The sequence below is a fragment of the Sebastes umbrosus genome, chromosome 10 (assembly GCF_015220745.1).
Source record: "Sebastes umbrosus isolate fSebUmb1 chromosome 10, fSebUmb1.pri, whole genome shotgun sequence".
In the NCBI taxonomy this organism is placed as follows: domain Eukaryota; kingdom Metazoa; phylum Chordata; class Actinopteri; order Perciformes; family Sebastidae; genus Sebastes; species Sebastes umbrosus.
Window position 1 is genome coordinate 24984683 of NC_051278.1, and position 14235 is coordinate 24998917.

Genomic DNA, 14235 nt, shown 5'->3' on the forward strand with positions numbered 1-14235 from the left:
AGCGTAGTATCAATTTCAGTATCGCAGGAGAATAAAAGGCTTTTAATAAAAGCGCTTTTCTTCACAGATGATTTGAGTTTGGCGGCCTAAAACTGAAAAGTCTGTATGTTCTTTTGTTCCTCAACATATATTGAAAGCACACTGTATAGCAGTGCATTCTGTTCCGGGACAAAACGCCTGCGTTTAGTGGCTGGTGTGACACAACAAAAGGCAAAATCCAAACAGCAGCCGTTTTATCTTGTTTGCAAAACCACGCCGAAGCATATCTGCATCGCCGTACGAGCTGATGCTTAACAGTTGGGATGAAGACATAGGTGATAAATCAGGATCCTTACCAGTGTGGATGAGGACGTTCCCTTGTTTCCTAATGGGCAAAATCCGTTTCTTAATCCTCATCAATCACAGAGCGAGTCTGAAATGAAACAAAACAGAATGCAACGCACATCAGGGAGTGTGACCAAACACAATCTGCTTTTTAGTGATAGGGAAACAAGACTTTAGGTGGCATCATTTATAAAGATGTGATAAAGCGCCCTGTCGTGCAGCTGACAGATTGGAAGCACATAACAAGGACTGACAGAGCTTGAGAGAATGTGCATCTCTAATCCCCGCCAAAATATGAAACATGAAATACTTAAATGACAAATGCAAGTTGATTTCTCGTCTTCCTCGTGAGTGTTTTTTGCGCCCGTCTAGTTGCAGAAGCAGCTGTCTTTGAACTCTCTAGGCTCTAATCATGGAGGAATATTTCTTCTCTGCTTCTGGCTCTTCTCTGGCTACGATGTGCGGATCTCCTAATGGGACGACCACTCGCTGACTATTAATGCACTAGCTTGCTTTACAGGACTGGATCTTTACCTCTCACTTATTTCTGTGTTTGAAACTCCCACATCATTTCATTAATATTCTACTAGAGTGCTTCCCAAAACCGTCTGGCTCACTTTCTTTTTTTCCACATGTGTACTCGTACAGTAGGCGGACTGGAGCTATCTTCACAGGCTACAGATTGCCCCACATTTAATTACTGTTAACACCAGCGCTAGCAAGCTAAATACGCCTCCATGATTTATTCATTTTCCCCCCCATATTTGAGTCAAATTAAATTAGTCATATGAGTTTAATTAACTAAATATGATCTGATATTGTAATTTCACACTTGGATATGGGATACAGAGAAGGGTACTTGAGCACAAAGGAACCATGGTAAACCAGCGCTCATTAGAGGCTGTGTTGTGTGTAGTCATGTTGGCATTACCAAGAGCAGCATTAGCTGAATGATTGCTTCTAATCAAGGTTTACACACTGGGAGGTTACCTTTATTCTTAAAGCACTGGGATCACTCCGCTCACACCATTATTTACTGCTCCCATTAGTCATCGAACCGTGGCTAATACAAGTAACTCCCCTCATATTTTCTGGGACCTGTGCTCTGCTCATTGTTGTTACTGAAGACCACAGAGCTGCAATTAGGTGAAATAACAGTTTATTCCTCCAGTTAAAAGAGCCGGTTCACTCCACCTCCCCCCCCAAAAAAACACATTTACCTCCAGTAGTACCTAGCCAGGGAAAGAGTCTGAGATTACAGCCTTCATCCCAATATAATGGAGGAGAAAGAAATTGGTAAAGAGTTTGGTCAATCCCCCTCGGCATCGGAGACTGACGCACGAGGTAGGCTACCCTTCTAGGGTTACTTTTGGACGTACCAGGGACGGCGTGGCAATATACGCTTGTTACATGCATAGTGTCCTTTCAAAATAAACTTCCATTTTCACAGGAAGTTAGGTTTAGGCAACACAACCACTTACAGTTAGGTTTAGGAAACGGTCGTGGTTGACGTTAACTTCACTGACGTATGACTCATGTGACTACCGAGCGACTAGCGGCTCACGGGACAAGCAATCACGGGACTAAATGACAAAATAAGTCAAGTAACGCCGTGGTATGTTTACATTGGAGTTAGTTGAAAGCCCGGTTTGCCGCTTACAGTCGCTAAAGGGCGCCTCCGTACGTCAGTATCCAATGCCGAGGGGCACTGACCAAGCGGAGGTATTTGATAAATTGGGAGTGAGAGCGGGTTTGGTGTTCACAAAACAAAAAATCATGTTCAAAGCACTACCCAGAGTAACAGAAACACAGTTTCTAGAGTGAGATGTTAAGGTTGAATGTTTTAAATGTCACTTTTGCAACAACATTTCAGTCACCTATAACTGTTTTGGGGTAGAGGCAGAAATGTCAGAGACAGATATGCTGAAACCCAGCAAAACAAAACAAAAACAAAATATCGGCAGGGCTAGAAGCAACGAAAAATATGTAGAGCTGCAGCGTCGCTAACTATTTTGATAATCGATTAATCGGGTTGAGTCATTTTTTAGGAAAAAAAAAGTCAAAATTGATTCCAGCTTCTTAAATGTGAATATTTTCTGGTTTCTTTACTCGTCTATGACAGTAAACTGAATATCTTTGAGATGAGAAGTCATCTTGGACTTTGGGAAACAGTTTCTGACATTTTATAGACCAAACAACTAATCGATTAATTGAGAAAAAAATCGACAGATTAATCAACAATGAAATTAATCGTTATTTGCAGCCCTAAAAATAAGTTTGATTCCAATGTGGACTGAGCCTTTTAACAGCTTTTACGAATGTAACGTCCTTAATAAGAAAAACTGGCTCAAAAACACACTTTTAAACACTTTTATTATAAAAATATAAAAAATACTGCAAACAGTGTATTCACGAACACTATATTTCATATTCAGCCATTTGTAAGCGCTTGTGTCGGGGAAGGTCATCCTTTCTGCAGCGAATCAATGATCCTTCCATAGACTGAATCACATTCACCACAGGTCCCACTGTGGATTTCCCCATTCAACTGCACCTGGTAATTTCTATGCCTGTGTATCTTTAGTTGACTGAGTAGCTCTAGAGCACAATATCTAATGCCGGTATCATTTCCCACTCATACAAACGCTACATCATGGTGCTAAATAAGCTGCAGTGAGTGAAATAATAATAAAAAAAAAGCACACAGTAATTTACTGATCCCCGGTAATGAAACATGAGGCCGGGGTGGCATGTTTTCCCACTCTCACTGAGAGGAAATATGGCTGCTGAGAGCCGCGCCGGCTTGCAAAACACTGTCACACCGCCTCACGACACAGGCGGAATTATCAGAGAAAAACAAATGGAGGCATTGATTCACTAGTTGTTTATTTACAGCCCTCTCCGGAGAAGACATAAATTCCCCTGTTGAGGCTTTGTTTCCCCATCATACGACACGACAACGGGATGCATGAGAAGAGGGGTGAGCAGGCCACACACACACACACACACACACACACAGAAACACACACACACACACACACAAACGTCTTACATCTGGATTAATCTCCAATGGGCATCATCACAGATGCCATTAAACGTAGCAGAAGGCGAGAATCCTGCAGGAAAGAGGCTGCCATCTGAATAATTTATTCAGAGACTCATCTTGTCTCACACCAGGGGGATTTCTGCTTTCAATTTACACTGTTCTCCTCCCCATATTCAAATGGAGGAGCAGATTTGTTGTGATTGGCACGCGGAAGGTCAACGTTAGCAAAGCTAGCGTCGACGCTGCCCTCAGCGGGGCTGGTGTGCTGGTCTATTAGCACACTAGGAGAGTGTGTGTGTGTGTGTGGCAGTCTTTGTTTACCTCAGTGTGTGCTGGGTGACACTGGAGAATAGGCCTGTGGAGCGCAGAGACAGCGGTGTGTGTCTGAGCTTATTAGGCTGCTTTCCAAGGACACAGGAGGCTCTAGACATTACACTGGCTGGGGAGAAAACACTAAAGCTAATCATAGCGGGAAGATGTTAGGACTGCAGACACTGAGCGAGGGGTAGGGGGGGGGAGGACAAACAAAATGTACAAGAGAGGGAAGGGAGGATGAGAGAGTGCAGGATGAAGTCATGGCTCTCATGCATGTCCTCGCTCTGTGTGTCACACTGGGACTGAAAAAGAGGACGGAGAACGTTTCGGTGAGGCTCGGGTCATCTGTGACAGGATGAGTTGCCATTAGCCGAGAGGCACACCGAGCAACTGACAAGCAAAGGGGAGAAAAAAAACTCTCTCAGAGTGACAAACTGTATTTTCAAGTCCTCCGTTTGAAATTCCCAGCATCCGAAACAGCACAAAGGATCTGTTTTGTTGTTTTGTGCTGTTGTCGTACGATTCCTCTGGGAGCGGATCAGTCTATTTCACTTTACACTCCATGTAGGCGGCGGGCGTACATGCAACAGAGAAACATATTTGAGACGTGAGCCGCTGTGTTTGTCTAAAAAGACGCTGTTAAGAGAGGAGCTTCTCATTCTCTGAAATGTAATCCAAACTTCCAACGAGGTTACGAGGTTGCTCCGGGGCGAAACTGTGCTTACCAAGCAAAATGCCCCTGTCATTTTCTAGTAGTAAATTGGTATGCGCTAGCTAGCGCTGATGACAGGACTTGGCTGTTTCTGCCGTTACAGGCATGAATGGCCCCGTAGTAGCCGGGCACAGTGCAGCGGTTCAACAAGGCCTCTTTAACCAGCTGAATGACAGGCAAGCAGACGGGCGACGAGCCAACCACAGACATTCAGCTCCGGCTGCTGTAATGGTGCCAATACAGCCAGACCAGAGAAACCACGTGATGTAGCGGGAGAGAGAGAAAGAGTGGGAGAGGCGAGTCGAAAATCTATGAGCGCATCAACAGTTAGGTCACCGGGCTGTCTTCTCCTTCATGTATCCCCACCTCCATATGTCTCCGATTTTTTGGCCATTGTCTAGCAGTCCTCTTATGTTTACTCTTTAAACACTTTTGTTGTCTTTTTTCGTTACCGTGGGGAGTCTATGGAAGTGCGGCTTGTTGCCTTGTTAAACTTTAAATGTCAGTGTCCACAGCCCCGAGCGTTGCGTCAGGAGCCCTTTTCCCCTCTCCGCCTCGTGGAAATCTCTCTGCGCAAACTGAGGGGAAACTCAGCGCCAGTATGACACAGCATGGAGGAATGCACCAGCGGATGTGGCCCTCTCCCTCTCCTTCTCTTTCTCAGTCAACCCCCGTCTCCTCCTCCTCCTCCTTCTCCTGCTCCCTCCCCCCTCCCGCTGTGGGCAGGTCCATATGCACCCAGTAATTATCAAGGTTATTTTCTCCAGAGGGCCAAATCCCTGTTTATGGGCATGAGCGTGTGTCACAGGGCCCTGGCTAACAACCCACAGGACGCTGACTCTGTAGACATCCCCAAAAGAAAAATCTCAGCTTCTGCGACACTGCGGTTGCCAGACCCTGCAGTTGCTTTGCTTTTGCTCCCATTTAGGAAAAAAAAAAAAAAAAACACTTGTGATTTTCGGTAGCTGTGTCATGACCTCAAGTGAGACAGCAAAAAATGTTTCGTGTGAGCTTCGGCCTCAGCTATTTCAGGAAACCACCAACTTAAAAAGGTGCTATTGATAACATTCAGCCACTAGATGTTGTATTCTCCGTCCCCCGTTCCTTTGCATTCACTTCACAACAAGTCATTGCCAGGCACTTCACATCAATCTCAGCCATTAATCCTAAGGAGCCAACTTTGCCAAACAGGATCTCATCTAAATACTCATTCACACACCGATGGCTACGCCTTCGGAAGCAATTAAGGGTCAAGTGTCTTGCTCAAGGACACATCAACATGTGACCCGGAGCAGCTGGGGATCGAACTACCGACCTTCCGATTGGTGCACAACCTCCTCTACCTTCTGAGCCACAGCCGCACGGGTAATGGGTTCTATGGATACCCACGAGTCTCCCCTTTACAGACATGCCCACTTTATGATAATCACATGCAGTTAGGCAGTTCAGGGGAAAGTCATGGTCAAGTCAGCACACTGACAGCTGTTGTTGCCTGTTGGGCTGCAGTTTGCCATGTTATGATTTGAGCATATTTGTTATGCTAAATGCAATACCTGTGAGGGTTTCTGGACAATATTTGTCATTGTTTTGTGTTGTTAATTGACTTCCAACCATAAATATATACATACATTTGCATAAAGCAGCATATTTGCCCACTCCCATGTTGATAAGAGTATTAAATAGCTGAAAAATCTCCCTTTTAGGTACAAATTGAGCAGATAAAAACGTGTGATTAACTATGGACAATCATGCAATTAATTGTGATTAAATATTTAAATCAATTGAAAGCCCCACTTTTAACAAATAGTATCGGACAGCAAAGAGAAAAACTGACGCTCAGACACCGAACCCAAAAATCAGTGGAGGTGAACATGAATGTCTCTCATTTAAATGTGTTATTTATTTACTCCAGACATGAATGTTCTACTGAAATGTAAAGAAGGAGACAGTTTTTCTTCCATTATTGGTTTGATTCAGTCCCTTCCATTGTGACCTGGGCTACAGCAGCACACTTTTCTTTTGGCAATGGCTGCAGAGGAAGTGAAGGCTGTGAAAGAACAGTGTTTAACAAGCCCTGTAAAAAAAAAAAAAAACACTAACCAATCCAACAAGTTAAGTATTATGTCAGTTAATTAGAGGCAAACAAGAGGCAACTTTGTCTGCTGAATGGCATAGAGAGTAGGCTTGTTCTCGTGCTACAGTAGGCTCGTCAAACAAGAGCCTGGAGCAACCTGAATTGCAGGCTCAAAAGTAAATTTGCATGGAACTAACTGTTAGCCGGGGTCAGCAGTGCACACACACACACACACACACACACACCAACACAAAAACACACAACGAAATCGGCTGCTCCCTTCACAAAAGCTGCTTCCTCTCCGTTTCATCACGCAGGCCGGGCTTTGTTAGCGTGCGGAAATGCCTCCAGAGGGAATGAAAATACTGGCAAGTCCCTGCAGCTCTTTCTGGAGAGAGAGACGCGGGGAAAGGAGACGGGTCCTGCAGCTGCAAGATCACACACACGCAACCACACACATACGTATGCCAAGTGCCCATGTAGGTTGAGGGCTCAGGTTACGTACAGAGATAACCGTGTTAACCTAAAGAACATAAACACCGGTGTGTGGTTACAGGGCTGTCAGGGCACCGGAGGGGCCAGAGGAGGCTAACACTGACAGTACAGAATCTAAAGTCGGGCTAATGTTGTCACGGCTGCCACAAAATTATAGGCAACGTCACTGTGAAAGCTCATACCACTGCTAAAATCTGGGGTTTTCCAGCCTGGGAATTACAATTGGAGAATTAAGTGGCCCCTGCTTCCTAGATTCCTTAAGTCATACAAGTATCTTGTTGAGAGATCCCATGAAACAGTCCAAGAGAGGTCAAGAAAAGTTGAGATATCTGAGGAACTTTAAATCAGAAGTGACGTCTAAACTGTTTTACATACCCACTTATCCCCTTCAGGGTTACACATATTCACACATTAAGGTAATTCCCCAGTTCACCTAAGCTGCATGAAAAGAAGAGCACCCAGAGAAAACACACGCTGACACCCGGAGAACGAGAAAACCTCACAGTTTTGGGTGCAATCCACATTGTGGGTGCAAACCCTCAACCTTCGTGATAACCACGGAGCCACCGTGCAGCCCAGTGCCTTACTAACGCTCTTAAATATAGAGAAAAATAAATATTCCATTACCTCACTCCACACCATCTCGGTTGGCGAAAAACACGTGTTTGTAATCAGGAGACGGCACTCCAACAACAGATGATTGCAATCAAACAGTCAATGGCCAGCACTTAAGGCAAAAAATACACCATATTAGTAAGAAACAGAAACCCATGATTTTGAAGGAATACATGATGTTTTCAACAGATTGGTCCATTGTTCGGAGAATGAAAGCGCAGGCACAGAAATCATGCTGTTACTTTCTCTCCTCAGTACGCTAAATGCAATGTTAAAGCAGCCATTACAACTAGTATTATCAAAAAATAAGAGGTCAAACCTTTTAGTCAACGGCTGTCAGTGGTATTTGTTATTCACTCTTGCAAATTCACAAACTATGAAACATTAAATATCCTTAATATACACTTGACAGACTAGCCGGGCTAGTTTTGGAACTATTTTGGGAGAGCAAACACAGCACACAGTGAATTTCAGCTCCACACTGTCTAACTGTGCCACCCACACTCCCATTCAGTTGACCCAGGAAGTTTAAAACAGTATGCTATTTTTATTTAGTATTTCATGTAATTTGTAACTCCTACACAAAACTGACAGACTCAGCCGCCTAGCACCGTGTCTATTCATTACAGCTGCTGCAAGTTTTATGAAATAATGCCAGTCACTGACTAGAGCTGCCCCTTTCTTAGTTTGTTACTCGACTAATCCGTCGTTTTGGTCTTAGTCGACTAACATTTCTTTTGTCAATTAGTCGTTTTTTTATGTTTTTTTCTTGCCAACTTATTTCTAAGAAACTTATGAGCAGTTCTCTGGTAAACACAAGATTTAAAGTGGTGCTTTTTGTTGAGAAACTTTTACAGATATGCCGATTAAATCAACTAATCGACTGACAACATCGTATGAGTGTTAGTCGACTAAGAATTTCTTTGGTCAATCAACACTGTGTGTATGCCCAAGCTACATTCTGGTAACTAATAAACAGCCTCTACTGCATAACACTGTATTCACCACCTCCGCCGGCAGGAGCTTTACAACAGAATCCAATAGGGCCAAGGACATACTCCTTAAACTGGTTCAACAACAAAAACCTTTTAGTGCTTCGTTTAAGACCATTTATCGGTGCCAATGCTGACTCTATTAAGCGGTACGGGGCACAATGAAAATTCCACGCTTGACGCTCTGCATTGAGAAAGACAGCTGGAACACATAACTGAGGGGATGATTTCTTATATTCACCCTCATTTACAGTACACCTTCAAATAACCGCCTTTGAATGTTAGGTTGAACAACGACGGCAGATGTATTTATGTATGTGCTATGAACTCATCAGTTAAAGAGGACCTATTACGCTCATTTTCAGGAGCATACTTGTATTTTGGATTTCTACTGGAAGATGTTTACGTGCTGTATGTGTAAAAAAAGAAAAAGAAAAAGAAAAAAAAACTGCTTTATTTTTCTGTGTTGCAGCACGTCTTTTCACCCTCTGTCTAAAACGCTCCGTTTGACCCCCCGAAAAGCCCAGTCCGTTCTGGTCAGCTGGCCAACTCTGTTGTGATTGGTCAACCTAAACCAAACTCTTCAGACTCTGCTCCAGCTCCGCTCTAACTAACTTTGTTTGAGGGCGTGCCAAACTAGCTGCTAGGCAGGTATTATTCAAATGTGTTACTTGGTGACATCACCATGTTACGGAAGAAAAGGCAAGACTTGAAGCAAGGCGTTTCAGGCAGTTCAGGAGAGTAACTCCCTTTGGCGTGGACTTTGGGCTTTGTAACTTTGCAGACTTTTACACGCAAAAAAAAAACTATATAACACACTAAAGGAAAGGGAAAAAGCATAAAAGCATAATAGGTCCTCTTTAACAGATAAACTGATTTAGATCAACTTTATTGTCCACCTCAGTGGAAATCTCTGTTTGGCTTCTCCCAAGTAGGCCTATAGCAAAGGTATATACAATACACATAACACAACTTCACCATTAAAAACATACAAACATACAGTATACAATAGTGCAAATGGGCAGATAGCAGCAAATAAGTTAAATAATAAAAGAGAGCACATCTTGTAAAATAACAAAGTGTTCCCTGATGCAGTCATTCTGTGCTCAATGCCTGTACGGCATAAGGACTGGAAGACTTCTTGTATATGTTCCGGCTGGGACACTAAATTTCCCCAAAGTGTCCTTTAACTGCAGAACGGTGGACTTAAAGGTGGACCAAACAACTGACTGAAATCCTGTCTTACCGGGGAGATACCAGGGGAAAGCAGATTCAAGATGTACTGACAGAGTAGAGGAGCTTTCAAGACAGCTGCTCGAGTTTCTCTCTGTCACTCTCTCTCTCTCTCTCTCTCACACACCCATGCAAACACACACTCCACTCCCTCTCTCCTTTTTAGCCAGTGACAGCAGGCACCCAGCGATGACATGAGGAGTGTCTCTGGCAGCCAGTAAGGCAGCACTAAACAGACAGAAATATCTGCTCTGACAGACGGACAGACCGTCACCCACTACGACATGCATGCAGCTGTCACTGAGCTTACCGCTCCTCTTCCCACCCCTCTGGTTTGATTCCCTTTATGCAACGCTCTGCACTCTGAAACAGTGTTTCCCCGTTTTTTTCCCTTTCTTATAGCTATAATATACTATTCTGAAAAGCTACACCTACATTTAGGACATAGTGCTTGGCTCTGCTTGGCTTGAGGCCAGAGAGGAGGAGGTTCAGCTTTCATGAGGCCAACTGTTGAGCACACAGCCACCCTCCACTTGATCAGCGTTGGCCTGCACAGGTCTAGCCCTCTGCCCCTTTCATTTACTCCTTCTTTTGTTCTTTCTTTCTTCCACACAAGAATCTGTTCTCTCTCTCTCTCTCTCTCTCTCTCTGTCTGTACAGCTCTCTCTTTCTCAGCCTACAGCCGTTCTCAATTAGGAGGGTCAGGGAGCGGAGCGGAGAATAGCTCAGGCTCTGGTATCTGGAGCTGGAAGGACCCAAAGATCAGCAGCAACAAGAAACCACTGCTATAACGCGCTGCGCCAAAAACCGGGCTGCGGCTGCCTGTGTGTTTGCATGATGCGTAAATCTGCTCCGTGTCAACAGGTTGACGGTGACCTCTGACCTCCATATTTAAACAGACCATGAATATGACAGAGCAGCTAACGTTGTGATTGGCGCAGAGCTGTCCTCTTTCCTGCTGGAATATAATTTATATCTCTCTGCTGATCAGTTTAAAGAGTCTGGTATTAAAACCAGGCTTTCCATTATCTGGGAAAATCTGTTGAGAATAATTCCCTCTAAATTGAATTGTATTACAATAGGCTAAAATTAAATTTCCACATATCCTTCAATTTAAAAAAAATAATCTTAATTTTTTTATGAATGTGTAGGCCAGTGGTTTCCAAACTTTTTCACGTCAAGGACCCCTAAACTGATACATATTAGACCACGGATCCCCATTTGATGTAATTTTTGCTTTTAGATGTTATATTACAGAAAGTGCATGAAACCCATGACCAAAGTAGTCATACATTCTGTCACTGAGTAACTTATGGATGGGATTATAGTGAAAATAAACAATTCCCCTTTGTGCTGGGGAACCCCTGGAACCATACTTGCCAACGCTCCCGATTTTCCCGGGTGACTCCCTTTTTTCATTGCCCTCGTCAGGTTTCCTAACGGGGTCACAATTCTCCCGTATTTCTCCCAACTTAAGGCAAATTTTCGCACATTTTTTTTTTTCTATAAGCTCTACTGTTTCCACCCGGACAACAATAGAGCTACACCAAATGTAGTTTCCCAGCGGAAGAGAGCAGTCTATACTCGCGACACAGTGCAGTTTGAGCTCACGTTTGAGCTGCCCCTCGCCGCTGGGTTCAACGCACACCGCAGCGTGCAGCGCCCATAGTTGGCCTTTGCTCGACGTAGCGGAAAGCCGTCGTGGCGCAACACAAGAGTGCAGTGGTGCCGTCGCACGTTGTGTCTGAAAGGGCCTTCAGTGAGTGAGAGACGGGGAGACAAATGGAGAGAGCTAACTGAAAGAAATGAAAAAAAAATTATAAAACTGATGAATATTAGTTTATGTCAGAGATTCACCCAAGTTTATGCCAGAGGGGCAAATTATTCAGTTTTCTTTCCTGAGAAGTTAAGGTAAAATTAAAAGTTTAACATAAAAATGCTGTTCCAGTGTACTTATTATTTTGTTATTTTCATTCTTTTAAAGTCACCAAAATGCAGGAAACAAAGTCTCTGAAACTATTTTTTTTCTGTGGGAAGGACCCCCAACCCCCAGCTTTACTTTTGTAACCCTCCCTATTTTAAGGTCTTAAGGTTGGCAAATATGCGCGGAACCCCCTCAAGGACCCCTGAGGATCCCCAGAACCTACTTTGAAAATCAGGTTTTCAAAGTAGTCGTAGGCTATAGGCTAGCCTATATTACATTTGTTTCATTGTTGCTTCACTCTGATAAAGCGCACACTCGGATTGAATGCCGTAGCCTGCCTAACCACCATAACGGCTAACAGCGAAACCAAGCAGGTCTAAACCAAGCAGGTCTAATGACAATGACGATGAGTCTGAGATACAGTCTGAAGTTTTTGAGTTCAACAAACAGATCATATTTAACCGGTATTTCTCCCATTTGTCCGGGACAATGAAATCTTCCAGGACACAGGCACCGGCATGCAATTTGTTTTAACCAGAGACCCTGGTTAAAACAATAGAATATCACTCACACACTCATTCCCAGGCAGGCACACCCACGCTCCATATCGTCGCCCCATGTAGAGAGCTACTTTAATTGCTTTGTTTCAGTGGTCCCCTCTGAATGGGAGAGAAGCTGGGGGCTGCAGTTTACAAGACACATCTGCAGGTGTTGCATTTCAAACTGAGAAACTCAAGCTGCGAGAGAGAACTCATACACTGCTAACACAGGCACACAGATAGAGGAATATAAAGTCTCTTCCTCTCACATATCCACAACACACACTGCAGGTGCAGCACTGTTCAGTATACTTTTCCCTCCACGGCATCCGGCCTGAAAATGCTGGCACATCTGAGCGAGGTGAAATTGAAAATCAGACGCCTGTGTCTGTTTCTATCAAAGCACTGGCTTTAATGTGAGACAACAAAAAAATATATGACAAGACAAAGCTGAGGTGCAGTATATATATATATATATATTGAGCACTGACGTGTCAAATCGAGAAAGAATGTGCTTATCAATGTGGCGGATGCTTCCCAGTAGGCACCGCACACTAAAAGTCTGACAGAGCCATAAATACCACCAACTAATGTGGCTTAGGGGTCATGTAGGTTTTAGATAACCTCTCCGTGGCCAGTACACTTTGTGAAAAACTACTTTGTTGCCACAAAGCCGCTTGTACAGAGCATCTACCCCGTGGACTCCTTTAGAAAATAGCTCATTCAGAACTATTTTCACCCATTTAATTCGAAGAGAGCAGTGTCACTATGAGAATCAAATCTGTTTGTTATACTGAGAGTCGAGTAGTTTGGAAGATCTTGGGTAGCGTGTCTCCTAATTCACTGAGAGAAAGAGCAATCAGCTGAGCTTCAGATGGCATCCGACAGACGACCGATTCAATCTCCTTTTCTTCAAGCATCCCTATTGTAATGTTCCCACACACTGGCGTGCACTGCCGCATTGCACACATTTCTGATAATCTATGCAAATAGGCCACAGATGGACGAGTATGCATCTAATTGGGAAACATATGCATCGCACTTTTAAAAATAATAATTCTTACATCTCCCTTTTGCTTTGTGTTCTCATCCCATTTCTGTTACCCCTTCATTCACTCACTCACTCAAGAGCTACGTGCGAGTGCGACGCTGGCGCCTTGCCACCACCATTTGTGAAATTATTCAAATGAGGACACCATGTTTCTTTTGTTTACTGCCTTGAATGGCGACACGGAAACAAGGTTGGAGCACTCATGAACGCCATTTCTCACTCGCACTCTACAACTGCCACCTCCATCGCGCTCCCTCTCTCTCTCTCTCTCTCTCTCTGTGAACGCTGCCGCCGCATTGGAGGAACGTCCCCGGCATTATGAGAAGCCATTAATGAGTGTGTGGCGTGGCGTGTTGCGATGCGTAGCATATTACAGCCATTCATCAGGGCCGGGAGACACTTGACAGGCGGACAGCCAACAGGTTGTGTAATCATATAACACAGCCGTGTCAGGCCTGCCACGGCTCCGTGTCCCATTCAGGCCTCTAATGTTGTTTTCCTCTGGGTAATTGACGACGGCAGACAGAGAGACCCAGTGATGGATAACATCATGGGCCGACTGGTGCAAAAAGATGGCGGCCTACCGGAGTGATGTCATTTCAGATTACATCAACATTTGGAGACGTTTAAAGGAAAATTCTGGTTTATTGGGTCTGATTTTGTTAGTTTGGGCCAACATTTCTATTGATCATGATAACTTTGTACTCCCATTAGTAATTGCTGAGATCTGGGAACATGACGAAATCACTAAAGTAAGTCAGACTGGGCAGTGCAACCGAAATATTGGTAATATAAAATATTGATATCTCTCATTGCACAGAAAGAAAAAAAATCAAAGTTGAACCAGAATTCTGTTGATGTTGTCTGATGTTGATGGCCAAAAATCAAGATAGCGATTGCCAGAATGTCGAACTC

The 14235-nt window shown here is 43.9% G+C and overlaps 1 protein-coding gene across 4 annotated transcripts in view; it reads right to left on the reverse strand.

The window, feature by feature from the left end:
• The window catches only part of zmiz1a (zinc finger, MIZ-type containing 1a), a 125646-nt gene that overhangs the window by 78405 nt on the left and 33006 nt on the right, over window positions 1-14235 (reverse strand). For all 4 annotated transcript variants that reach the window (XM_037782710.1, XM_037782711.1, XM_037782708.1 and 1 more), the window contains one exon: window positions 336-412. The gene's annotated coding sequence lies outside the window, so the exon portion shown is untranslated. The remainder of the gene's footprint in view (window positions 1-335; window positions 413-14235) is intronic.